This window comes from Aethina tumida, chromosome 1 (assembly GCF_024364675.1).
Source record: "Aethina tumida isolate Nest 87 chromosome 1, icAetTumi1.1, whole genome shotgun sequence".
Classification (NCBI taxonomy): domain Eukaryota; kingdom Metazoa; phylum Arthropoda; class Insecta; order Coleoptera; family Nitidulidae; genus Aethina; species Aethina tumida.
The window spans coordinates 73,819,936-73,846,781 of NC_065435.1; the positions used below are offsets into that span (position 1 = coordinate 73,819,936).

The 26,846-nt window shown below is 29.4% G+C and overlaps 1 protein-coding gene across 1 annotated transcript in view; it reads right to left on the reverse strand.

Annotated features, from left to right (window-relative positions):
• Positions 1-26,846, reverse strand: part of LOC126266528 (uncharacterized) — a 149,036-nt gene that overhangs the window by 80,920 nt on the left and 41,270 nt on the right. The window lies entirely within an intron of this gene.

Sequence of the window (26,846 nt, forward strand, 5' to 3'; positions counted from 1 at the left end):
AATTACTGCTATTTTTAATAAACATCCCCTCCTTTATTTATATTTCATTGAACTTAAATCATTTATTCATCGCCAGCAGCAACATAAATTTGTTTTTGCGGCACCGCTGTTTTCGAGCAGCTTGTTTGCTGACATTACAAACGGTGTGGGTCTTGTATTGCCTCCTTGCCCCAACCCCAAGGCGAGGGAAAAGGATTCTACGATGTCTACGTGCTTTAAGCGATAATAATCAAACAAAAACAAGGTTTGTGTGAACCGAATTTTGTACGGGTGACTGCTTTTATCTTGAAGGTTGCCGAAATGATGCACGTGGAAGTTGTGCGTATTTTTCTTTCTGTCGTAATGCGATAACTCAGTTTCTCCGGCTAAAACTAAACCGCAATATTACCTGGCTTTGAGATTTATATCACAAAGAAATTATCTGATTATCACATAGGATGAAAATGAAATAATTATGTGTTATACGGATTGTAAATGTTGTTCGAAAGTTCGCAAAACGTAACGTTAAAGATGTAACTTTTTGCAGTGGCGTTTAATTATTCACAGTCGTCAGTTTTAAATTTACTTAAACTTGTACAATGGAAAATTTATTCCTGTCGGGAGTTTCTCGAAGATCTGAAATTTACCTCGAAAACATATGTTGATTCCCTTTTCAAAGTTTTAAATTAATTTCGCTTATTCTTTGCTGGCTGTCCGAGCGACTTTTCTAATTTCCCTTCACTAACTGCCGAGTAATGCAAAAATGGAATTTTATTTTGCTAGATTTTACTAAAATTGAATTTCAGAAGTTTACCGAGCTATTCCTAAAACGTAAATTACAGCGTTTCGAAACCAAAATAGTTCCGCAAAACTATTACTATTAACATTTGAAATTCATTAATATATTTTTTACGTGCGAAGCTTAAATACACAAGTTTTCTGTAAATTTCATTAATCATAGTTAATGAACAAATTAAAATTTTAATTAATTTCTCCCGAGATTGCATACATAAAATTTGCATGTACCTATTATAATACTGCACATTCATATTCATGTTAACAACCAAGGAAAAATTCTCGTATTTATCGCGTGCGGCGGAAAAACTGTCTTAATTGTGTCGCAAGCACGCGGCCCGTAATTTTTTCCCGTTGCAATTAAAGGTCTTACAATAATTACTTAAAAAATCACGAATCTAGATCGTTGTAGCTTATCGGAAATAATTTATGTGCGGTGTCCGGTCTGTTTGTGACAAGATTTTTTACGCTGTGGCATTTTCTTAATGCTTGCCTGAAAGATACGCATATTTCATGTTTGGAGTAAAATGTCGGTTGGCACGTGATCAGTCGCATATTTTCGCGCCCGTCATAACCGTAAATTAGTCGATTGGATCAAAGTGCGTTGACAGTTAATCAAGATGGAAAGAGAAAAACAAAAATGTATCATACATATAAATATTTCAATCATTTGCAATTGGTTTTATTGTTAAAACATTAATTATTATTTATATAAATGCTTTAAAGCTTTAAAAAGTTGCGAGTTTATCAGTTTTCATTGCGAAAATAACTATACAAAGAACAATCTATTTATAGAATATACATACAATCAAATCAAAAATATTTGAATACAAATCACAGCAATAATGAAATTAAAAATAGTTCTAGAACATTTATAAAAAGTGTGTATACGAAATGTTGCGTGTTTATGTTAATAACAGTAACAATATGCGAATTTGAAACACCTGTTTTGAAAGTAAGTATCGTTGTCACTATCAATCACATTACTAAAAACTCATTCTGATAAATTGGACAACAGTAACATCAGATATTTTATTATTTAAAAATAATTCCTAATAATCGACTTTATATATAAGTTTGTATTATTATTTTATAAATACTATATGCACTAATTCACATTTACATATGGGTTGAACTGAGCCAATTTTAATATCATTATAAACACATTAGTCCTTTTTATATCAGCGATTCTAATTAAATTCTCATTACTTTGAAAACTCACACAAATAAATGTTTTGTGCTATTTTATCAGACTTTTAGCACCATATAAAATATTACGCAAGTATTCGATAAAATTTTTCAGCATAACGTGCACTTAATAAGGATACAGTGAATATTCGAAGGTCAGTTTTGGTTGTAAATAATAACGAGACATTTTCCAAACAAAAGCTACATATAATACAATACATAAACTCGATTATATAGAATAAAAGCTTAAAAGAGAGACAATAAAAAACTCTATTAGTAGTAGTAGTTTTTATAGTCAAAAATGAGAAAAATTCTTGCTTGAATTTCCCATGAACATAGCTTAATAAAATTGAATATGTGATCATTTTCTGAAATATTTTTTATATTTTATTACATGGTTTAGTAGATCATGAGATGTATAATCCAAGGAATAAATTCATTAGATATGTTATAGGCACACAATATCCACATTGTTTTCATAACATACCGAAAATAATTTTGTTATTTAAAAAAAATTTCATAGTCTCTACCCGGTTATAGGGAACACAATTATTAAAATGGCCCCACTATATAGATATATAATTTAAACATCAGGTATAAAACAAAGATTTTGTTAGCTTACACATTAATTCGAATACATTATGCTTATTTAAAGGTCTAATTGAATAACCATTAATTTACTTTTTAAGTGCATTATTATGCCGTGCTGCATTGCAGTTTTCGTGTAAGTATGCCAATTTTGTCATTACCGTGTGTCGGCTTCGCCGCTAATTTCAAATGTGAGAATGATGTTTAAAAGTCACTTTAGCCGACATAATTTTTCTTATATCCTTGACTAGGTCAGTGTGTAATTATGAAAATTATTTGAAAACAATCAATATTTGTAATGCTCTCCCACTATCTATTAGTTTAAGTGGAGGTGCATTAATGTGATTAAGGAAAGTAATACAGGTTTCGTGACAAAAATTGTTCAATACACAAATCATAAGGAAGAGCTGTTTTGTCGATTATCACTTAACTCGATTAGATCACTAAATAACATCCAATAATTCAGTTCACTAGGCATAACCCAGAAATTCGGTTACCATAGCCGAGATTATCACGCATAATTCAATAGCGTTAAAACAGGAACCGACCGAAAAATAGAGAATTACGATATGTTATGCATTATAATCCAAAACAGACAGGACACGTTGTACCTTGTCATTGTTTGCATATAAATGTGCCGTTGGTATACAACATACGTGTGCGGGACATTCATTATACTGTTGGGATGTTAATACATGTGCCTTCTATTGTGTCATCATGACAACAAATTATCTGAAACAGTAATTAATATTATATTATGATAGAATAAGATCCTTTAATTTAAAATTTGAGTCTATTACATATTAATATTCCCATTAGTAATCAAAATAAAACTATAATAAATATATTTCATATTTTATTTTATCACATAAATCGTATTATCACATACTATAACAAAACAGCAAAATAAGTGCACAATGAATGTTGAAAATATAAATGTAAATGATCATAATGATTATTCCCATTTATAAATCAGATTGTGTTGAAGTTGGATTGTGATTGGCGACCGACAATAATTAAGCAACGAAATAACAAAAGCTAATGGACGTCATTAGTATGAGCATTACGATCGCCTTCCATAAACAGACTTTTATTCAAATATACTTATAATTTCGCTTTTTCACATGCGCAAGAAGAATTGAACTATAATGACTTCATAAATATCTAGTTTACCAACGTAGAGCCTAATGCAGGAACATTGACAGGTTGTATTTGATTATCCAGTTCGGTGTCGAAACATATTCATTACTTTTTGTCGCGTAATTTACAGCAACGGCACACACTACATCGCCATTGACCGATAGAACACTAAATTCACATGGCTACATAAATCTAAAAATGTTTGATCCTGTGTTTTGTAACCCGTCTTGATTTACGCCGGCAGGTCGCGCAATAAACATTTCGTTACACGACGGACAATACAAAAAAGGTTCTAAACCACATTTTTTCCGTATCATAGAACACAAACAGTATTTATTTACGATTTTCCTGCAATAATTCAAAAGATAAGCGCCGGATTTCAAAAACGCACAATTTATAACGGCATTAATCAATTTTATGGGTACAAAAAGAATGAACAATCCCCCAACAAATTTGAATCTATTAATATGGGTTTAATTGAATTTGCAATAGGAAACACAAATCGCCATTCGATTGGTTTCGGCTGGATTTTGTTTCCGCAGAATGAAAGATTGATCCTTAATTGTACTTTGATTGAACTTCACTAATTCTTTGTGTAAAAATACGTAAAATATTCAAATATAATGGTTTAAAAAACTGACTCCACATTATGTTACGTAAATAAATTGTGCATAATATTCAACTTTTCTCTAACGTAGAATTTTTAGTTTTGTAATCAGAAAAGTTAATCATACGTCTACAGAGTAATTAATCTATCTGATTCATTGGAAATTTATGGAAAACTAAATGAGGCATCATTTAAAATTTTGCTCTCTGTTATAGAGCGATGCTGTCTATTTGAAATATTCTTAAAGAACTATATTTTTTTTAAATGTAACCTTAATTCTGAACGTACTGCATTTGGAATCGATTTCATATCTTTATTTGTTTTTGAGATATTTTTTAACAAAATTCCATAGATGGAGTGAATAAATAAAACTTCGGTATGTATAACCATCAAGTATAACGTTTAAAAATTCTTTCTTGGTATACACATTAACAAAATTGTGTAATTAGAGGACCATTATTACTATTCCATAATTTGGTGTTTGGTATTTACGTTTACTTGTTCCTACTTCAAATGCCAATAACCTTATTGTTTCAAATAGAATGATCATAACATTTTCACACTATAGCTTATCCTACAGCTGCAGGTATTTTAATTTACTTTTTTACTACTTCAAATGACAATAACTTCTTATTTCAAATGAAAATACCATACAAATTTCACAAAATTCGTTTCAGAATTTTAATCCTTGCTGATATGTTATAATATATAAATATTTATACAGAGACATTACTAATAATATGGCAAGATGAATATTGTCACAAACGTACTTTGAAGGATATCACAATTCATTTTCACAATCATAAATATGTAATTTGAAATGAAATAAAACATTACAAAAATTAGCACTAAGAAATTTAAAAAAAAATTATAGTTTAAATAAATTTAAAACCCTCTGAGACACACACTTGTTGAAATAGAAAGTAATTTACATTTAAAATGAAAAAAAATGTAGTATTTTGGAATAATATAACGTAATTACAACTCTTTTGTTAATGTATGGAATGTATTTTTTAACGGTACAACTGTTAATGAATCAGACATCTTGAAAAATCCAAAAAAAAATAATATTTTAAATGAAATAGGGACTTAATTTTATGTAAAATTAAAAAATGTAATAATATGTATAGAAATGCACTTGAAAAAACAACATTAATATTACTACCGGTTCAACCGGACAGTGCACTGAAAATATATAAAAGAACTAGATATCACAATATATTATATTTAATCATAGCAAAGCGAAAACAAATCCCAATGGCCTTACGAAAACAAATTGTAGATTTTAGAAATGAGGGTATGTCTAACAATCGAATTTGACACTTGTAGATCAGAGCCGACAGACCTTGCAATACGAAAATAATTCTTGGTAGGTGTATATCCCAGAAAAATCATGGATTATAAACAGTTCAATTTTAGGATTTATAAACTTTTGTCCAGGAGTGCAATTGTAACTGGAAATTAGATCAGATTAATATCTTTTTTAGTTCTCTGTAAACATTTAATGAATCAGTTCGTTGAATCACACTCAACTATACTATATATCGTTTTTATGTTCAATCGTCATATATTTATTGCTATCACATATTTAATTAATTAGTTAAATTGTGTCAATTAAGCTTTATTTAAATAAATTACATATCAAAAATGTAACGTCAACAGAATATTTTACAACAGATTAAATTTCTCTTCAAAACAAAGGTAAAACTTCCTGAATTTGAATTTAACAAATACAACATTGGTTGAAACGAAATTTTCCATTGCATTAGCCTGGACTACAAAACAGATATAATTGATTCATACTCAACTTCCTTTGAGTAATTCGAGCGCTTGCACAGAACGGGTGGCTCGTAAACACACAAGATGAATAAATGCAACAAACGCATATTTATGTAGCACTTGCATGTCGGGTATTCGAGACAATATCAGGGAAAATTCCATTCGACTCGCATTGGTATTTTATCAAAGAACATCGGTATTTGTTGTATGTGACAGAGGGCGTCTCGCTCTTATTTTCCATCGCGAGCCTAGTCAAGCTGAAAATAATAAAATGAACATTTCTGGGTCTTATTCAGTTGAATTTTAGATACGTCAAACCATCATGATCGTCGAAAATTACCATACAAATGGAAGTCTGTGCCGCAGACTGCGCGACGGATGTGACTCCACTCGGCGTCTTCAGTTGAGATACATGAAACGAAGTTCCGTAATATGATGAATAGAAATGTTGATGTTTATTAAATGGTTATTTTCTATTACGAGTGGAATTCCGTTTTGTAAAATACTAGGAAACATACAAGCAAAATTTCAATTTGATTTATGAGAACTGTGTCAGAACATATTTTTTTTTATTTACGTAAATATTAAATTTGTAGATTTTTATTATTTACCTAGAATAAATATACAATAAACTGTTATTAAAATTGTTTCATGCAAAGCAAATAAATATTTATTTAACGTGGCCTTTTGCATATTATTTCCATTTTGGTAATTTTTTAAATCCATTCACAGTGATATTGTTAAAAATTTAATTTATATGCAAAATATCGCATTCGCCAAGCTTATAGATTAAATATACACATTTGAATATAATACTTTTATAAACAAGAAATAAATGAAAATATATTTTAATTAATTAAAGAGCTTTTATATTTTATTGTTTTATAAATTTGATAAATTTTCATGCTTCTGTTTATATCGTATTTTATTTTTTGCATAAATGAATAAATATTTAGCAATCAAAATAATTGGTTTTATGGCGACAAAAATTAAAGTACATTGTCTTTATTTTTTTCACAAAAGAGAGTCCAATATTATTAGTTATTCTGCCCGATGCTCCATGTAGAAAAATATAGCACAACAAGACCAAACTAGAACTTATTATGATTCCGCCCACACTTGTTAAACAACCGCTTGCCTTTCGGAGGACCGGTTGTGTACCATTCATAAAATATTAGTGAACAAACCAACTTGGAAGATAACAAACTCGTGAATTTATTAACCTCCCGCAATATAATAAGAAAAAGTTCTGATTTGAAATAACAACCCTCTCCCGAGGCGATTCATCTTAAACAGCCGGAATCTCCGCTTTAATTTAAAACTTCATGCAAACATTTATTTTTCTACTTATACTAGCTGCGTAGGAGAGCAATCAGTTTGAAATAGAGAACGGTAAACAATACGGGATAAATTGGGCGCATAAAAAACAAATCTATCTTGTTGAAATGGGGTCCAACGTATAAAATCCGAGATTTTGTGTTTACAAAGACTGGAAACGCGATAAATCATAATCCGGCAACTTGTAACTATCAGGCTCAGTCCATTCGACGGAAAACATTTTGAAAGGCTCTAAATTACCAACAGAAGCGACCCGAGCTGTTATTGCGAACTTTTCGATGGGAAATAATTGAAAGCGATGTGAAATACTCGCGAGATCTCGAATCTGGAAAGAATTTATCGGCAAATTAATTTGGGGATTGCAGCTTTTAAAACAGCAAACCTGCGGAATTTATTGTTATATCCTTCAAGTTTTTTATTATGTTTCCTTTCTACCGTGTTTTAACTTGAACTTGAAAAATATGTTTCCGTTTGCTAAATATACATCTCACGGTATTTTATTTGTAGTGTTATCATGATTTGAGTTATTGCGATTGGGCTTTTTTGTTGCGTCGTGACGTTGGTAAAGTGGTGAGAGATGAGTAGCTGACTTTACAGATTCGGGGTAGCGAAATTGGATTGCGGGTACAGGACGCGATCGCTTCAATATCAAAAAGCAACCGGATCGAAGCTGATTTATGTTTTATGTAGGCCATACACTTAGAATTGATGCCGACTACGTAACCCGTAAATTCTTCTTATGGACGGCCATACAAACAATGTGCAAATTCCAACATTCCTACTGTATTTGGGGATTGGAATTTAATAGTTTTTGAGAAATAGGTCACTGTTAAATACCATATTTATGATTTAACCAAACTTACCTTGCATAATAGTAACAACAATCGATATAAATATTTTCTATTTAAACAGATAATTTAAATCAAAAAAAAATACTTTGCAAATTTTTTACTTCGTTTAATACATCAATATTTTATAAAAATGTCGTTCAGTCTTTTGATAAGGAAAAAGTACACATTATAAATATCTCTCTTTCGACAATAAACAATGGTACAATATTTCCATTAATCGTCTTTTTGTTAGCAAATATGCTTGACACTATTAATTTTAATTAACTAATTAATTAACAAGCAATGACGTTTATCATTAAATGTGAATATTACTTAGCAACTTTATCGTTAAAAAGTTGAATTAATGGAAATAAATAATAATGAATTTAAAGAATAATTTATTTCAAAATGTATCAGAGAGAATTCAAAAACGAACAGAAAGTAAAGAAAACATTTTGATAATAAAAGTGTGGTCAACATTCCTAGTGGAATTAATATTTTCAGTAAAACTTGAGGGAAGATTAGTATCAACAAAAAAAAAACAAATTAAGTAAATTATTGGAACATTTATATTTCTAAAAATATTTGCCATTGACAAATATTTATTAATTAAAATGTTAAATTTTAAAACAATTTGAAACTAAAATCCACAGAAACCCGCAGAAAATAAACTTTTAGTCCAAAAATATTTAATTGAATTTTTAGTTAAAGTTGCATCCGATTTTTAAAGTATAAGAACTAATATAAATCAAGAGGCACGAATGGTGTTTGAAGTAAATGGTTTTAAATTGTTACTGCGAACGAGCAGATGAAAAGTTTAAAATTATGTCGTTCAGCACAGATGCAGTTTTCTTAAAATTTTTGTCGCTTCTTAAATTTATCATTCAGAAAGTAAATGAGTGCAGAAGTTCTAAAATTTTATAATTAATATTAAAGTTTATAATATATTCAAGAATTTGTGCATTTTATAATATACCATGTTTATATAATCTTTTTATATAACTTTTTTATTTATAAGTCAATTATAATAAGGTATAACTCAAAAGATAGGCAATAAAAAGTATCTTGTTGGCACTAAAAATTAAGGTAATCAATGCGTTATGTCAGTATCTGAAACATATTTGGGATTTTATTTCGAGGTTTATTAATATTTAATTTTTTTATGAATACACCTATTCTGAAGGACGAGAAATTCAATTCTATGCTTATTTTTTAAATAGAAAATACATATTTTCTTTATAATATAAATTGATCAAATTTCCTTATTTTCATAAGAAAACCCTCAAGTGAGACAGGGAGTAACATTCAAATTTTAAAGATTAGTTTCTATTTTTTATTACAGGTTCGAAACTGGCTAAATACGTAAGATTTGTCTGAAACGTTTTTTTTTTTTTTTCAATTTTTAACACAAGTGCTACTCTAGAAAATCAAGGTGGAAGTCCCGTCGTCTCATTATCCTTGAATTAGGGTGTTTTATTTTTTTCAATAGAGAAATGGAAAATGGTAAGCTTCCTCTAGTACGGTGCTATATCTCATGGGTAAAAAACACAATTTAGATAAATCCAGCATTTATACGTAATACTAATTGTGGGCTCCTTTTTAAAATTTCAAAATTACCATTTTCACCTAAAAGAAGTAGTCATTTTAACACTAATGTATTTCCCTCGCGGAATGATTATATTTTATTTTGAAATATTTTTTCAAATAAATTCACGAGAAATGTTCAGATTAAAAAATCACCCTGCATAAAAATTAATATGACAAATAATATAACAAATCACAATACTTGAATAAATTAAAGGAAGCAATGATAAAGCATATTTTATTAATTATTTATATGAGTAAAATTTTATTACATTTAAATGATAATATAATAAAATTAACTTGAATGTGCTATTGGAATGGGATATGTTCAATAAATTATTTTAAATTATTAAAAATAAATAATTCATTCGATATATTAATAATAAAGCTTATATAATTTATATGACTTTATTACTTTCAATGGAGAGGCACGATAATTCTATATACATATTGTTATCATGAACTACAAATAAATTATTTTAAATTTTATTAAATATTTGAATATAGTGTCATAGTTTATATTATATTTTAAATATCCATTAGCATATTTTCTATTACTTTCAAAGTAGTTGTGAAACTTAATGCCTAAATTTAAAGTTTGTTAGATCGGGCTTTCAAGTTTTGAAATGGAAGTGCTTTTATCCATATACAATACATCTCATAGTCTGGTTTACCATTGATTGTCTCAACAAAAGTTTTGAAGCATTCACTTTAAAACTATAAAAATGGATTGGTCCAGTATTTATTTTGCAATTACGAGGCAGGTAAAAGTTTAAATTTTATTAGGAATGTCACCAAACAATAAAACGACACTAACTTTAATTTTATAACCCCCTGGTGAGCACTATTACTCACTCCTCCGTTGTAATGTACCAATAGAAAGTTGAGGACGAGCATGACTTGAAGAAATATCGATAACTTATATCTCCCTTAAATAAAAAACAACAGGAAATATATATTTTCACTGGAATTCAGGCAACGTAGCAATGGACCGAATCAAGACCGGACTATCAATGAGTTCTGATGTTTCAGAAGTTATATCTCGGCACTTACTCTCTGAAAATTGTGGATATCATTTATAAAAAAAGCTACCACATTTTTGGCAGTAACCACGTGAAATTTTACTTTTAGATCTCGACAATTCATCAAACATTCAACACAAATATTTTCACTAAACACAACGACAGTCGTATAAAACACCCATTACAGCACACATAATAAAGTTTTCAGCTGCACAAAAAATTAACACAAATGAAAACTGTCATTTAGCATCTCATTGTCCTTTTTGAATGTATCAGGTTATTTCTGTTGCGGTCACTAAATGCGGGAACATTACTTATGCGCATTAACTTTACTGCTTTACATTATGTTGCATTAATTTTCATACAGTTGTTTTATAGTTGCTCCACCGAAAGTTATTACACGAAAGGAGTATTTTACATAGCGAATGTTAATATAAGGTAATATATAGGGAGAGATATGTTTAAATTTAATTTATTACTGAATTAAAAATGATAAGTTTAAAATCAGGCTAAATATGTGCATACTGAACGGCGAGTTAAATTTATGGAGATTTTATTAAATACATATTTAATTTGGTGTGTGACACGATTATTCCATAAAATTGTGAAAATTTTCATAAATTTGTTATTAATACGAAAGGCAATAAAAGATTTTTTTATGAATATATAAAATTTTAATATAACAGTGGATTTAATTTATTCGTCACTGTTATTACTACTTTTTAATAACAAGAGAGAAAATATTTTAAGGTTTAAGGTTTAAAATTAATTTATTTGTCAATAAAAAAATTTAATTAGATTTTACGGGTTGAAGTTTAAATAACCTTTTTATTTTTAAGTCCAATTTGAATAATAATACCTCAAAAGTGAGACAATCAATGTTACAGACACTGTCACTAGAAAGAGGTATACTATATATATAATTTTTAACTCAAAAAATCAGAAAAATCGATTAATAAATTTTTATTAAAGTAATTACGTTATTGAGTTTGGAGTATTGTGTGTATATATAATTTCATTAAAGATATTGTTACTCTTATGACAGAACAAAAAATTTTCTGATAAAATTTCATTTAAACAAACAGGTGAAATAAAAACGAAAAAAACTCAAAATATCAACTATATACATTAATTTTCACAACTTATATATTGTTTGTTAAAACATCCTTAGATCTAAAAAGTGGTTTATATAGTCAGGAGTAAATTCATTAGAATAATCTGACTTTTAATTCCACATACCTATTTTTTATATGAATATTTTGTGAAATTTGGTATACTCCGGGATAAGAACTTAAATCACATACTTAATTTTCATAAACAAATACACAAATAAGTTTTTCTCTTTTTTATTGACTAAAAGTATTGTAATAAACCCCTACCGGGTAATACAAAAATATTTTTATTTATACACCCAGTCTATTTCAAGAAATAGGTGACTGATCTCAGATTAGCGAAACTCGTAAACAAATTGTAATTTATTTTATATTATTCGTTGTTCACTCTTTTGTTATTTATACAATGTTGGAATCCTCTGCAAAACAACGTTGGAAATCGTTCTTTGGGACCTTTTCTGGAATCCGGGACATCGTACTTTGGTTCTCTTCTATGAACTCGTAATGTTCCTATTTCATGACCAATTTTAGTTTAGGGAATAGCCAGAAGTCTGCTGGTGTTAAATCTGGCGAATATGGCGGACCTTCACTATTCCGCACGATCCTCGCTTCCAACACAAGTAATTATTTTCAGTAATCCTGGTCCTGGACCAACCCCGAAATAATACTGACCCGTGATCATCTAACCTTGAGGCGTGAATTTTGATTTTAAAATTCATGATTTTCAATGACGAAGTGGCAAAGGTTGATTTGGGAAATACACTAGAAAAATAAAAATTTCGTGAGTGATTAAATGTATGTTTACCTATTTATTTCAGTTTTCATATTCTGGGGTTACCTGAGGAAATTTATAGCACTGTGTATATTTTATTAAATACTCAAATTTCCTCTTTAAATTATATTTAAAAATTTGACACCAATAAATTTAATAATGGAAAATAAAGATTTATAGAATATAAATATAAGAATATTTATATTCTATAAACATATATGTCTCAAATATTTTATACAGTAATAAAGAGAATAATAAAGAAAGACCCACACAGTATCAGCAGTTTGAAGAATACGTATTCCAATACAAAAAATATTTTTTTATATTTTGTAAATCAAAATAAAAAACAATAAAGATTATTTTATACGCAAATTCAATTTTTCAAAAAACTCTATTTGTGTCAATAGTATCAAATAAAAATTTCAATATAAAAACGTAACAACATATATTTTATATTTAATTGCCTAAATTACTGATGCAAAACCAAATAGTAAACACAATACGTACACAACATGCATAACTAACAAAAGCGAGAATGCAGTAATTAAACTTTACGTATGGTACGTTTCAATAATTCAGCGGCGCCTCGAGCTTTTGTTTCGTTACGGTCCCGCTGTTGTAATCAACGACTTAAGTTCGAGACGCTTTCGGAGACAGAATGCGTTAATGTCGATTAATTGCAAGCGTTAAATTTTCGGAAAGGCATAAAATCATCCCTTTGCGTTTCGACAAGGGTGCCATTAAATGGATGATGAACATCTGGCACACAGATGCTTGAAAAGCATTTTATGAATTCATGTTCGGCGGACCGTTTAAATGTTTAACTTGTTGTAAAAATGGTGAATATACCTATGTGTTCCCGGAACTATTGAATTACGAACCCGGACGGGGAACAGGGAAAAAATCCGGGAGCGTTTTATGAAGTTGTCTGATCGATATGACGTAGTTAACATTCAGCTCAGGTGTTCGGCGAGAAGCAACTAAGTTTCAATTGGTGGAGTCGAAAGAAAAGGGTCTATTTGGGATCTGAATTAAGCAACTTTTAAAATTTGGTTAAACATTTACGACGGGATGCCGACAGATAATTAAGACTAATCAACAAAAAGCCCCAGACAGCGTACAGTTGAAATTGTTAATTAATTAGTATGTCAGTTAACAATTCACAAACTGCAACAAAAACATCCCTTCGTACTTCATAAGACATTGTCAATTACCGAATTCTGCCCGAAAATCACCGTTAAGATTTAATCTTAACGGCCAAAACCCGTCATAAAACTAGAAAAAATGCGAACGTATAAAGCCAATTTTATGGGACCCAAAGCGTTCGTCGTGCGAGCGTAAAATTTCGGTTTTATTGTTGCAAAACTCTATGCCAATTTAAAAAATGCCTTCCACGGAGTTTTATAACGGCCTGCTGTATATTTTATGGGCACCACTGACTCGAAACAACTAGGTAAGTAATTGAATGGGTTTATCAAAGGAATAAATGTAATTTAATGAAAAAAATATATATATATATATATATAGTAATTTAGCAAACCACAAATTCTTTTTGACTTTGTATAAGGCCACATGAACAGAAACTAGTACACAACATATGAATGTGGAAAAATAGAAGGACCATAATTATCCTCCTACACTAATTTACAGGTTTTTAGATTTTTTATAAATGCTTTTTTATTGTTTTACATTCTGAAAAACGGTGAGAAAATCTTAAAATACAGTGCTACCAACCACCTTAAGTTTAACTTACTTAAAACAATTCTCTCAATTTGCACGTATACAAGGTGTCCCGAGATTAGTGTAAAAGATTTTAAACATGTTCTATGCTCAAAATAAGTCATAGTTTTTTATCATGTTATCATTCCTAAGATGACACACACACTATCAAAATCTTACTCTAACATGATGATACAGATGAAGGCACAGCATCTACGTGATTGTACTTAACTATAATATATTGGACAGGAATCTGAGGCCATGACATTTTTTAACTTATAATATCTTCTATATTAATTTCGAGACACTGTATAATTTCAATGACAAACATCAAATGTAAATCTACCAGTAATGTTTGCATGAAAATGTAAAAAATTAGGAGAAGTACGTACAAATCAAATTTAATATTAAATATTTAATTTATTTTCAGTAGTAAGGCAGTATAAGTCAGTTTCAGTTAGAGTGCATAGTAAGGAAAATATAGGAAAAATTGTTTTAATAAAACCTATGCGAGTAAAGAATCATTGGTTTTAACCTGTTTTATTTACTAATATAAATCCAACAAGAGTAATGAAACTTACAGGCTGTATAAATTTAACTGCTGACTTTAGATTGATAGAAAGACGTGTTATCAGAGTTGTAATTTTTTAAAGAATCTCATAAATAATATTTATTATTCATAGATAAAACTCATTCTAATTTCAATGTTGCGTGTCAGTTTTTATATTTAACTGGGGAAACTAAGAACAAAATGAAAAAACCGCAGCATTTTAAATTAAACTGAGTTGAACATCTGGTGTTTCCTCAGAGTAGTTTATGTTAATCGTAGACCTTGCCTTAATGAAATAATTTTTAACTCTTTATCGATTTGTTTTTTAATAACAAAGAAAGAACAAATGATTGTACTAATTATGGTATTGTAAACTTATTTGAGAAAACGTCATAGAATATTAAAACGCTTTCCTAATGTTCACGTATTCTTTCGACATGAATATTAAGGTGTATTCAAACTACACCATTGTACGAATGTAATCCCATTTATCAGCGTGGCTTTCCCAAATGCGACCATGACACAATACAACGTGCATTTTCGTGCTTGTGTAAACCGCATATGTGAAATTTAAGCTGACTTCCCCACCGCATATCTCGCGTTGTTCGAAATTTTCAAGAGTGCACGAAAACGGGGAGAATTTCCCGCACTTTGAGGGTTTGTAGGACAGTGTCTAAGAGCGGTTTTACGAATCAGTTAATGGTCATTCACATTTCAAGATATACTTGACTTAAACTGTCTCAGGACTTTTGCCATCATTTTTTTTGAGCCGGTCTGATTATAATTACGTCGCCAAAAGTTGTCCAATTTAATTTTTTGCGGTCGTGCGATTAGTCTAATTAAAATTGATAAAAAGCCGGCTTGTTACAATGACGGCTCAGACAAAATCTGGGTCTTATGTTTTAACTGGCAACGACTTAACAAAAAAACGACCTTTGAACTAAACCCCTTCTTATTACGGCTAATATCTGTGGATAAGAATATGTTTTTAAACAGTGTAATTCGCCGTAAAGGCGTCTGCTCCGCAAGCACTTTTCCTCCGTTTTCTTTGTCGTACTTCATGTGCTCTCAGACGGCTGCATCGTTATGTTTATCTCGGTTAAACACCGATCGTATCAGTCGAAACAATTTTCTTTAGGTTTTCTTTGGAGGTACGTGCGTCAAAAGGAAGGATTAAGTAGAACGAACTCATCAGGGCAAAGGAGATATCTTCTTATCGTTCTCAATCTTATAAATTTCTATAAAGGAAATTGACAATTCGGCAGTTCAAAAAAAAAAAAAATTACTGTGTATGATAAAATTTCAAGTTCCATGTTACAATATTAGAATAATATAAAAAATATATAAAAATTAATAAGTTTTTAGATAAACAAGTGTTTTAATATCATGTAAAAATAACATGTGTATAAATTAAAAATTTAAATAGCACTTTAAATAAACTTATATTTTGAATTAATTAAATTAAAAAAAATCTTCTATGAATAAATAAAAAATATATAAAATATTTATTAAACATTTATGGGGTATGTGTACAAATTGTTGGAAATAAATTTTTTTTAAAGGGTGCAAAAATACAACTCCATTTTTTAAATTTAATATTTATTTAATGTTATAAATAATTTAGAAACAAAATTATTAGATATTCAGTATCATTATTGTTTGTTAAATACTTTTAATTCATATTTGTTGATAAAGCCTCACAACTTATTTAGAAGTTATTCTGATGCCAGAACAATCGAGCCCTTTTCGTGTATATTTATTATTCACTTTAGGCTAAATTGGCAACGGAACAAAGTTTCATTAAAGTAATTTTGTCAAATTGCGTTTTCTTTGTTTTCTTAACTAAGGTGATTAGTGTAATTTTTCTTCTATGCAAATTTATTCCTATTAAATTCGTAATTTCGGCGTTTGACAACGAAATGAGTTCATCCATCAACACTATTAAAAAATATTTTTAAGCCAAACAAAAAAATACATGCCTCTGGAAATTAAGATAAAGTTAGTGCAGTTAAAAAAATCCTCACTAAAATTGTTGTAATCCTTTCACATTCATATTCATCATGATATTTTAATTCAAATGGAATAATTCCTTCTTGATATTGTCGTGTGAAATGAGATAATTTTCAAGTTTCCAAATATAATAAAAAGGAAATATTAAAAAGTTTCCAATCTCGTATTCTTTAAATCTAAGAAGTGACACTAAGATGTTGACATTTGATAAATAAGCAAGATTAGCAAGGAAAGATAGAAATGTTGCAGGTTTCTTTGTAAACAACTAGAGTTCTTTTAAGTATCAAACTTCAAAGTAACATGCAATAAAACTAAGTAGGATTGCCGTATATTCGTTGGCAAGTTACCGAAGTAATTATAAAACTGAAAACATAAACGTATGCATAAGACTCACATTAAAACTGCGTCGCCTCGCCCCGTATATAAATTGCAGTTTTAGCGTGGCGCTTAAAATTAACGCTTGAATATTTTTCCCATCCCCCAACCGTATAGCCAGCAGTAAATTCCTTCCACATACTTCAAGGGTTGGGACGCACCGTGACTGGCCGTACATAAAAATTCAGTAGACACAGAGCAGTGGAGAGACACTAATTACTCAGAACGGGCCGGAGTGTCCCTCGAAATTACTTTTACGCCTCCCAACACTTAACGACTTAAAAACATCTGTTAAATTCAAAGTAGTTGCGCACTTCGAATTGTAAATCGTCGTTGCCCGGACCCTGTTTTCCGGTCCCGGAGCCACTTATTTACAGTTTCGGTTTTAAAAGGCGACTGTAATTGAGATTTCGGATCCCGCCACTACCGACCATTCCTCGGTTAATGTTGCGGCTCCGACTTTTTTCTTTCCTCTTTTATTCGGATGTATCATTTAGATGAAGATTTACCGGAAACATTTCACAACAATACACTTTTTGTTTTATTTGTTTTAATATGCACAAAATCAAGAAAAAGAATTTAAATAATAATTTAAATAAAAAATCTTATTTACGTTATTAGAAATAATATTTCAAAAAGTGCAATATACATAAAATTAATAAATTAACATTGAAAAGCTTTAAATAAAAATTGAATTGAATTGAAGCAAGACTATTTTTTATGTTTATTATTGTTTCAAAATTGAAATTTATTAATATTAATTAAATAATTATCATTACATAATATTTGAATGCTTCCATGTTTATTTAATCAAAGTTATTGTTTTCACGCTGATTCAATTAAGGATAGCACATAATATAGTGAAAATCATTAGATATAAAATCCAATTTACTGGAATTGTTACCCAGTTCAGTAATAAACTTCAATATATCCATCCGTATTTCAATTATTGATATTTTTGGCAAAATTATATCATAATTATAACCGAATAATCAATAAAACTAATCGGAAAATTGAAAATTATTACCATAAACATATATGTATTATGGATATTAATTTCCTATATGTTTGAGTGAATTAATCAGAAAGTTATGTGCATATATTCTTGATGCAGTTATGCAAAACAATCAAGATATCGACTTCCTGAAAAGCCCCCCAGACAAAACAAGCGGAAATCGAAGCTCTAACAAGAAAGTTTGTTCGCCGAACTGAAGATCATAAATTAGACCGGCAAGATTATTTTCTGGTCGATAAATTAAATTTGTTTTATTAGTCGTGGATATAATGGCGGACCGAAAGTTCTTGTTCGATCTGGAAGTGAGCGACATCAAAAGTTTGCTGTCGCATCAGCTGATAAACGGGTCTCCAGTGATTCCTGATGGAAAACGTCGTTGCTACAGTCGATTGTACACGCATCAAAAGTAAGATAAAACGTTCACGTTGCTGCGATAAAGCAGACACTAACACAAATCAATTTCCTATCGTGTCGCACTTGTAGCATGCTTTTTACTTGCAGGATGAAACACTGGTTTGGATGTTATGGGATCACGTTGTCTGTCGGTTGAAAGTAACATTCTTTTGGCGCCTTCATTCTAACTTTACATACTATAAACCTCTGTATTTTAACGTATAGTGTTGATTTGTGTTACGGTTTATTAAAAAAAATAATTTAACTTATGTTCCTCTAAAATGTCTCAAGATACCTTACATCCATTTAAGAGGGAAACACACCTGTAATTATTTTATCGATTATTCATTTTAATTAACAAAATGTTCGAAAGGTAGGTAATAAAAAACTTCAGCGCAACTTATCTATATTATTCATCAGAGACCTATTACAACATTTTTATAGTCAAAAAATGAGAAAGTCTTTTATTAAAAAATAGTTAATTTCTCAGAATATTAGAGTAACATAATGCATTAGTTTTCACAATTCTTGCAATTATTGTTAACAATTCCCACAGGTTTAATTTTATCTGATAACTATGTTTAGTAATGGCATCATCTATTAATACATTTCATAACTTATCCGAATTTTTTTAACCAGATATGCACTTCTAAATAATAAGTCGATTCCATAAAAAAATTCTAATAAAAGTCGAACAGAAAAGGAAATAATGTTAAAGTTTGTAACAAACCTCGTTTTTGTACTTTTTATGCAGTGTTTACTTCTTAATATTTTCAATTATTGTAACCCAAACAATTTTATCTAGTTTTTTAGTTAATTTAGTTATCTATAAAACATAAAGCAAGCATCTTAATATGTATACTACGTGCAAAAAAAACGCATCACCTAGAAATAATTGATTTATTCAAAATTTTTTTTTAGAAAAATATTAACTTATTACAGAATAATAATTGATTAAAAAATTAAACAAAAATCTTAAAGCATAAATTGTCAGAAGTTAATAATGGGTCGGACCCCCTCTTTGATTATGACATTCATTGAAATGTCGTAGCATCGATCTAATGAGATTGTCGATATTTACTTGGGGTATTTCCATACACTCGTCTTAGTTTATTATGAGTTTTGGAGGGCCCTGTAAATTCCTTAAGCGTCGCCCCATCATATCCCACACATGCTCGATTGGGGAAAGGTCTGAAGATCTGGGTGGCCAAGACAGCTAATTCACATGAGAGGTTTAAGTTTAATGTATTCCTGGCAATATGTGAACGGGCAATATCTTGCTGCAATTATTAATTCGAAATCTCTTTTTATTTAGGGGAAAAAATAAGCCTCCAAAACGTCATCCACATATCGCTGGGACGTCATATTGCCACTAATGAAAACTGAGCAACCATAAGCATAAACAGTAGTACCCTATAGTGTTATGAATGTAACTCTCCACATCAAAGCGAGGATCATGTCTTTCTCCACGTCGCCGTCTTACTGACACATGGTCATCGTTCATGCTCAAACAAAAGAGTGATTCATCACTAAACACAATGTGATTCCATGTGCTGGTAGAAATAATTCTAAAAAATAGACATAAATCCGTAGGTCAAAAGACTTTATATCGGTAAACAAATCGAATACCAATTGACTTGCCTTCATCGGCAAAAAATTCATCAACAATCAGTCGCGTTAAACTCATCCCGTCCCTTAGGGCCAATAATCTAACTAATAACTCCTGCTGTACCTCTTCTGGCCTCTTCATTCCATGACTGTCAACATCGCATTAGAATACTCGCATTCCTGTTCAAACGCGACGTTATTTCTCGAAAAGAAATTTCTGCTTCATCCAGACCCAGTAACTAATAATTCAAAAATAGGATGACTCAGATATCAAAGATATTCTGACCACCACAAAAAAAAAATAGTCCAGAAGTGAAAAAGATCCTTAAAAATGATTGATTTAAAATGTAACATTGTTACATAGTCTTTTGGGGTAAAAAGAGTGTGTATTAGAGAGTAATGTTAAAAATGTAGAAGATTTCTTTAGAATCAAAGTCAAACACGGGCTGAAAAAGATGACGTATTGCTTTGAGAAACTTCAAAGGAACAACAATTAATCAAGCTGCATATGAAATATTTTATGCAAATTTAAATAAAAAGTAAACTTATTCGTAGTTTAAAAATGCATATAATTAATAAATTAAGTAGTATGTGTATATTTAAAACATGTATAAATATTTTAATTCAATTTTTTTATGAAAATACTTTTTTTTCATATGTACTCATACTTTTTTTCATATGTTTTTTATTTTAATTTAGTTTTCTAATAATTAGTTATACAATTTTCAAAATAAAAAAGTAAAGTAATCCATTAATATATGTATTTTCAGACCTATATCAGAAGGATATCTGACCGGAAAACCTGTGTTATTATACTAATAAAAATTAAATTATAAATTTTTATCTAAATTATAATTGAATAACATAATGTAAATTTAAAATATTTGATAATTAAATATGAATATTAGGCCTGTGGCTACAAAAATTATAAATTAAATTTTAAAAAATTATTTGATAATTAAATTAAAACACCGAAATACATATTTATACCTGAATATCGCATATATTATAAAATTATTAAATAGAAATTTTCCACTCTATTCATTTTGTCATATATCAAATTATTTCAATAAAACCTTGAAATATTATTTTAAACATCTCATTAAAGTTACACTTACATTTTAACATTTATTTAAATGATCTTTAAATGTAACTTTAAGCTTGATGTATGTTTAATATTAATATCTGTGGGCTATTTTTAAAAAATCAATCAATATGAACTAAATTTTACAGCGAGCTCTATGTTCTAAGTTATGATATACTTCTTAAGATAATTATATTAAAAATAACTTATATATTTTTAATATAATATAATAATTAATGATAATTAATATAATTTTTATTAATTTTATGTTTAATTTAAGGTTTTTAAGGTTCATATATTAAATATTTAAATAAGATTACTTGAAATAAATAACTTATTATAAATACAGTTAAATTTCTATTAGACGGAAATGTTTAACTATAGACCTAGTAAATTTTAAAATCTTTAATAAAATACCTATATGTAAAACATTGAATATTTTTTAAATAAAAGTTTTGTAAACACTGCTGTAGACATTTCATCCCCATCATATTTCCCAACTAAACCTATCTAAAATCTTTCAATAAAAGTATATTAAAACTTGGCTCCGTATAACGAATATCATTATTCCCGGTATAATCCGAGTCAAGTCCCGGTTCCGATCCCTGGATCATGCATAAATCAGTACCGAAAACTTACAAAGTGCATACCGGATAATGATGCTGGATTCTTATCGCCCGTAACCGAATTTCAAAACGGTTTACCGTCAGTTCGGCTCCTAAAATAACAGAACAAGAAGCGAAGATGCGCCATTCCATTCCGAGTTTGATTCTCGTCATGCCGAACGCGAACTAGCATCTAGGCACTAGTAATAGTTCGGCGTCCCGAAACTCTATACGATCCAATAACACGCGCTTGCTGATGCTAATATAATTAGCGACGTAGTTAGGTAATGCCGTAATAATAAGTTATTAGAGAAGTAACAGGTATATTATCACTGATGGGAACATGTTTCCTCGGATTATAATTGGGAGATGCGGATTCGAGGCGAAAACAAACAAACTCCCACGCTACGTAATTTGTTTTGCGTATTATCGCTGGATGCAATTACTTACTGATTAGGAAGGAGATGGCAATCGGTTTATGCGATTGCGTTTTTGTGGTAAATGGAAAATGTTTTGCCCACCCAAAAATATCGTCATTTCGTGGAAATTATTTATGTTTTCTATTTGATTTGTGAACTAACTGATTTACATCAAATATCGAATCTGTATGTACCTATTTTTTTGACAAATATTATTAAATTTGCATTTGTTTATTTAAATGAATACAAAATAATTTATAGTTGGGTTCAAATATTCATTCGTATTTGTATAAAACTGCGCGCATTCGCGAGTTTTTTACATTTTCCTGCTGGTAACTTATTTATACGTATTCTATAAATAAATCTAAAATACAATTAAACAGATTTAATACATAATAGTACAGTACAATTGGAAAAAAATATTTCTTAATTACGGCCAATGCTTTAGATATTTACAAAATTTACAATTACGATTAACCCATTAAATGAAAAAAACTTAATCATAAGCAATTTAATACATAATAATATATGTTTTGTGTTTTTTCTACAAACATACTTTGTAATCATATTTTTATGATGTTCTTTAGACGTTGACATTTTTTCTGATTATAGTATTTAACTAAATTATAATCATAAACGTGAAGATGGAATTTAATAAACGAACTAAATTAACTAAAAGTAAAGTATAACCAATACTTTACATTTAATAAAAAGTATTAATTTTCCTAAAACAACCAATTTGTGGATCCATATAATGGAAAAACATTGAAGTATTAAGGATTACGTGAACTCCAATAATAAAAAATGTGAAAAGAAACAAGAAAAGTAGAAGCCGCCAATAAAACGTTCGACTAAGTAACATCAAAAGAAAAATGATTGCGATTAGTTTCAACAATGCTTACAACGGCTTTATCTATTTTACATAGTAATAACGTCTGAAACTGTATAAAACAGCCATAAAATGGCTCGTTGATTCCTTTGTGCGTATAAACACGGTCCTCCTGCGAAAGGTCAGCAAAAAATTTTACCGTCACGAGTTTGTTTACAAACTTTATATCATTAGATTTTTCGCCGAAAAGACCCTGTTTAACGGGAGGGTGGCGGAAAGACCAAACAGTGGGGGAGCGAAAAATAATATCATTGAAATGAAAAACAATCGAATTTATGTTATTGTTTTGTTTTGCAAGGAAAATATTTTCCACCTCTTTAAACTTCCTTATTTTTATTTACCCTAATTTGTACCTTTTATATTGTAGTAATGGCAAACAATGTATTGACATAAGATAATTATAATTAGTTACAATACACAACTATTAATTACTATATTACAGCATGATTTATTATGTCAATTAATACGTGGGCTGTACATACGTGTTTCTAGATTATGTGATGATATAATAAATTTATTAATTACAGTTTAATTTTATTAATGATAAATAAACATTGCACCAATATGATTTTAAATTAAAATGTATACAGTGTGGTCTTTTTAACTTTTTAATTATAATAACAGCTCAAATGATGGACAATGAAAAAAACTATACAAAATGTTTGAAAAAGTAGTAAAATATCGCCCATTTAATAGCTTGTCAATGATACAAAATATCGATTTCGAATATAAGCCATGTAAAATATTGTCAATTTGTCTAATCTAAATTTTGCCATATAGTAAATAAACCTGAACCATTTGGCCACTACGAACCATTTTTTGAAATAATGGAAAAGGTGATCATTTTTTAAGTTATTTTTGTTCTCTAGTCTTCGTTTGGTTGATGAGTAAGATTGGCGGTTATTCATTTAATGTGATACAAAAGCTTCCAAAAAAACTGTTCCGTGTTTGAGAATTTGACATTCTGTAAAAATAGATAGAGGCATATTTATTTTGTCGTTCATTTCTGTTGGTTTTGCTTATAATAGTTAACAGGGAGGACTCTTTATGACCCCTCTGTATATTCTAAAATTTTGTTACATAAATCACTCTATACGTTATTATTATAAAATAATATTTTTAAGCGTAATTCTGATCATTAGTTTAATTCTGCCATAATATGCAAAACTTTTTATTAAATTTGCTATGTATGCCATTCGATGTTAAATTACTTACTTTTTTGTATGTAAAAAATATAGTTAACATCTACAGAAACTAAATTTTGTAACATACATGGAGTTGTTGTCTTCTGAACTAGTGTTAATTAAAATTTGTTTATATATAAAAGTTATAAAGATTATTCTATAATAAATAGACTTAATTGATAGTTTATTGCGAAGTACTTAATATTATATAAATAATAAAAATATTCTTTGTCTCTATAAAGTTAAATATATTTAAGAAATTATAAGATTATTGAAGTATTGAAATTTAAATAACATATTTTAAAAGACAAAATAAAATGTCTACGATAACGAATTTTATGTCTGTAAAATCAAATGGTTGTATATCACATTTACTCGATACAATCAACAACAACACTTAAACTGCTCCTAATGGCACTTCTTCTATCGGATCACCGAATTCAATGGGGACCGAATTCCCGTTTATTGTTTCGGGAAATTTGTCAGGCAATAAATATTGGCCTATCTGTCCGATATGAAACGTATTCCTTATCCGAAAGTGGCAACTGTATCACGGGAACTGTGCAAAGGATCGCAGCACGCAATTTATTGTTATATAATTTACATTTAATTTTCCAGCGGATTATGTTGGAGGGCCCGGGCTTCCATTCTCGCGGGCGTTCTAAAGCGCTGGCTTAAAATGATTTATTGATAAGTTTCGAGGTTTCAGGATCCGCGTTTTTGTATCGTCGTTTCCTCCTATCAGAAAACCATTATCACTGCACATCCCTCACAGTTTTTCCAGGGAGTAAAGTAAAATAATCCGTTTATGGCAACTGTAGCATAACAACAATATTTAAACAGCAAATGCTTGTAAACATAATACAGTCAGAGTAGTTGGTTAAAAGTCCAAACATTTATTTATTAAAGTTGCAACTGCACTTCCCACTTTGTGTACGTTTGCTTAGTCCGAATTAAATTATTTATCTCTCCATTTCTACTCTAGGAATTAACAAATTAACTTTAACTATTCAATACTCCACCTATATTTGATAGTTAATACGGTAAAACTCCCATTTGTACATCTATAGAAAAGGAAAATTAATCTTTTTATATATTATTTGAAAAGTGCAAATCTTTTGTCGATTAAATAGGTTAATTACTAAAAGGTTCTAATATAAACACATCAACTAATTGAATAAACTGACAATCGAGCGAAATTATTTCAATAATTAAGAGAGCTCCGCCCTAATTGGACAAACAACCGACACAGTATATGTTAATAATTGGCGCCGTTATAAATTCCAATTCCCCGACTGCAAAAATCGAATTAACCTGAACAAAGCGGGAGTGCGGGTTAATTCATTGAGCGAGTTCACTTCATTTAGTGCCTTTCGAACGGCGAACCATTTATTTTGGTGCACGTCATCCTTAACAACGGTCGGCTGCCAAGTTTGGCGCACGTTTTCGAATTGCGAAGTTGAAGATCGCGGGGCACGTGAAAAGGTGTGGCGCTCGGTAATACGTCCACGTATCCTGAAACACACACCTTTCTGCCATATCAAGGACGAACACGAATCATAAATCATCGATGTGCCGTACATCCAGTCGACGTATTTTTAATACTCGTGTTTCAATTGTGTTTCCGTTGATGAAAATTGCTTCTGTGCAGAACGCAACATTTTTTAATTAAAATTAAATTGACATTGAAGAATTAAATTAATTTTATTAAAATCAAATTTATCGGTAACTGAAGCAAGCATTGTTTATATTATTATTTTATTAATTTACCGGGTGATCCAATAGTAGTGGTTGGCGATTATTACAAAAATTACTAATTTCATATAGGCATAGGCATATAATAAAATATTGACAATCAAAGTAATCCTGAAAAAATCATGACAAATAATAATAATAAGTTCCTAAGATGGACGTTTGGTGACCTAGGACCTATTTTATATTTCAATTTTTAAATTAAAGGTACATTTAAGATATTTGATTACTTATTTTAAGTACATTTATATTAATTTTTACCGCTTTTATTAAATTAAAAGTCCATAAACTGAACATAAAAAGTTTTCTATGCTCTATATTACACATTTTACAATAATGTTATAGTTGTTTTACATCAACGACTAATGATATTCATGTAACCAACATGTTATTTATAATATACATGATATATTATAATCTTATTTTCAAATCAACTGTTTTACTTACCTTAAAAAACATATTTAATTATTTTAATTTTAATCTTGCGAAGTCTTTAAAGTTAGTACTTT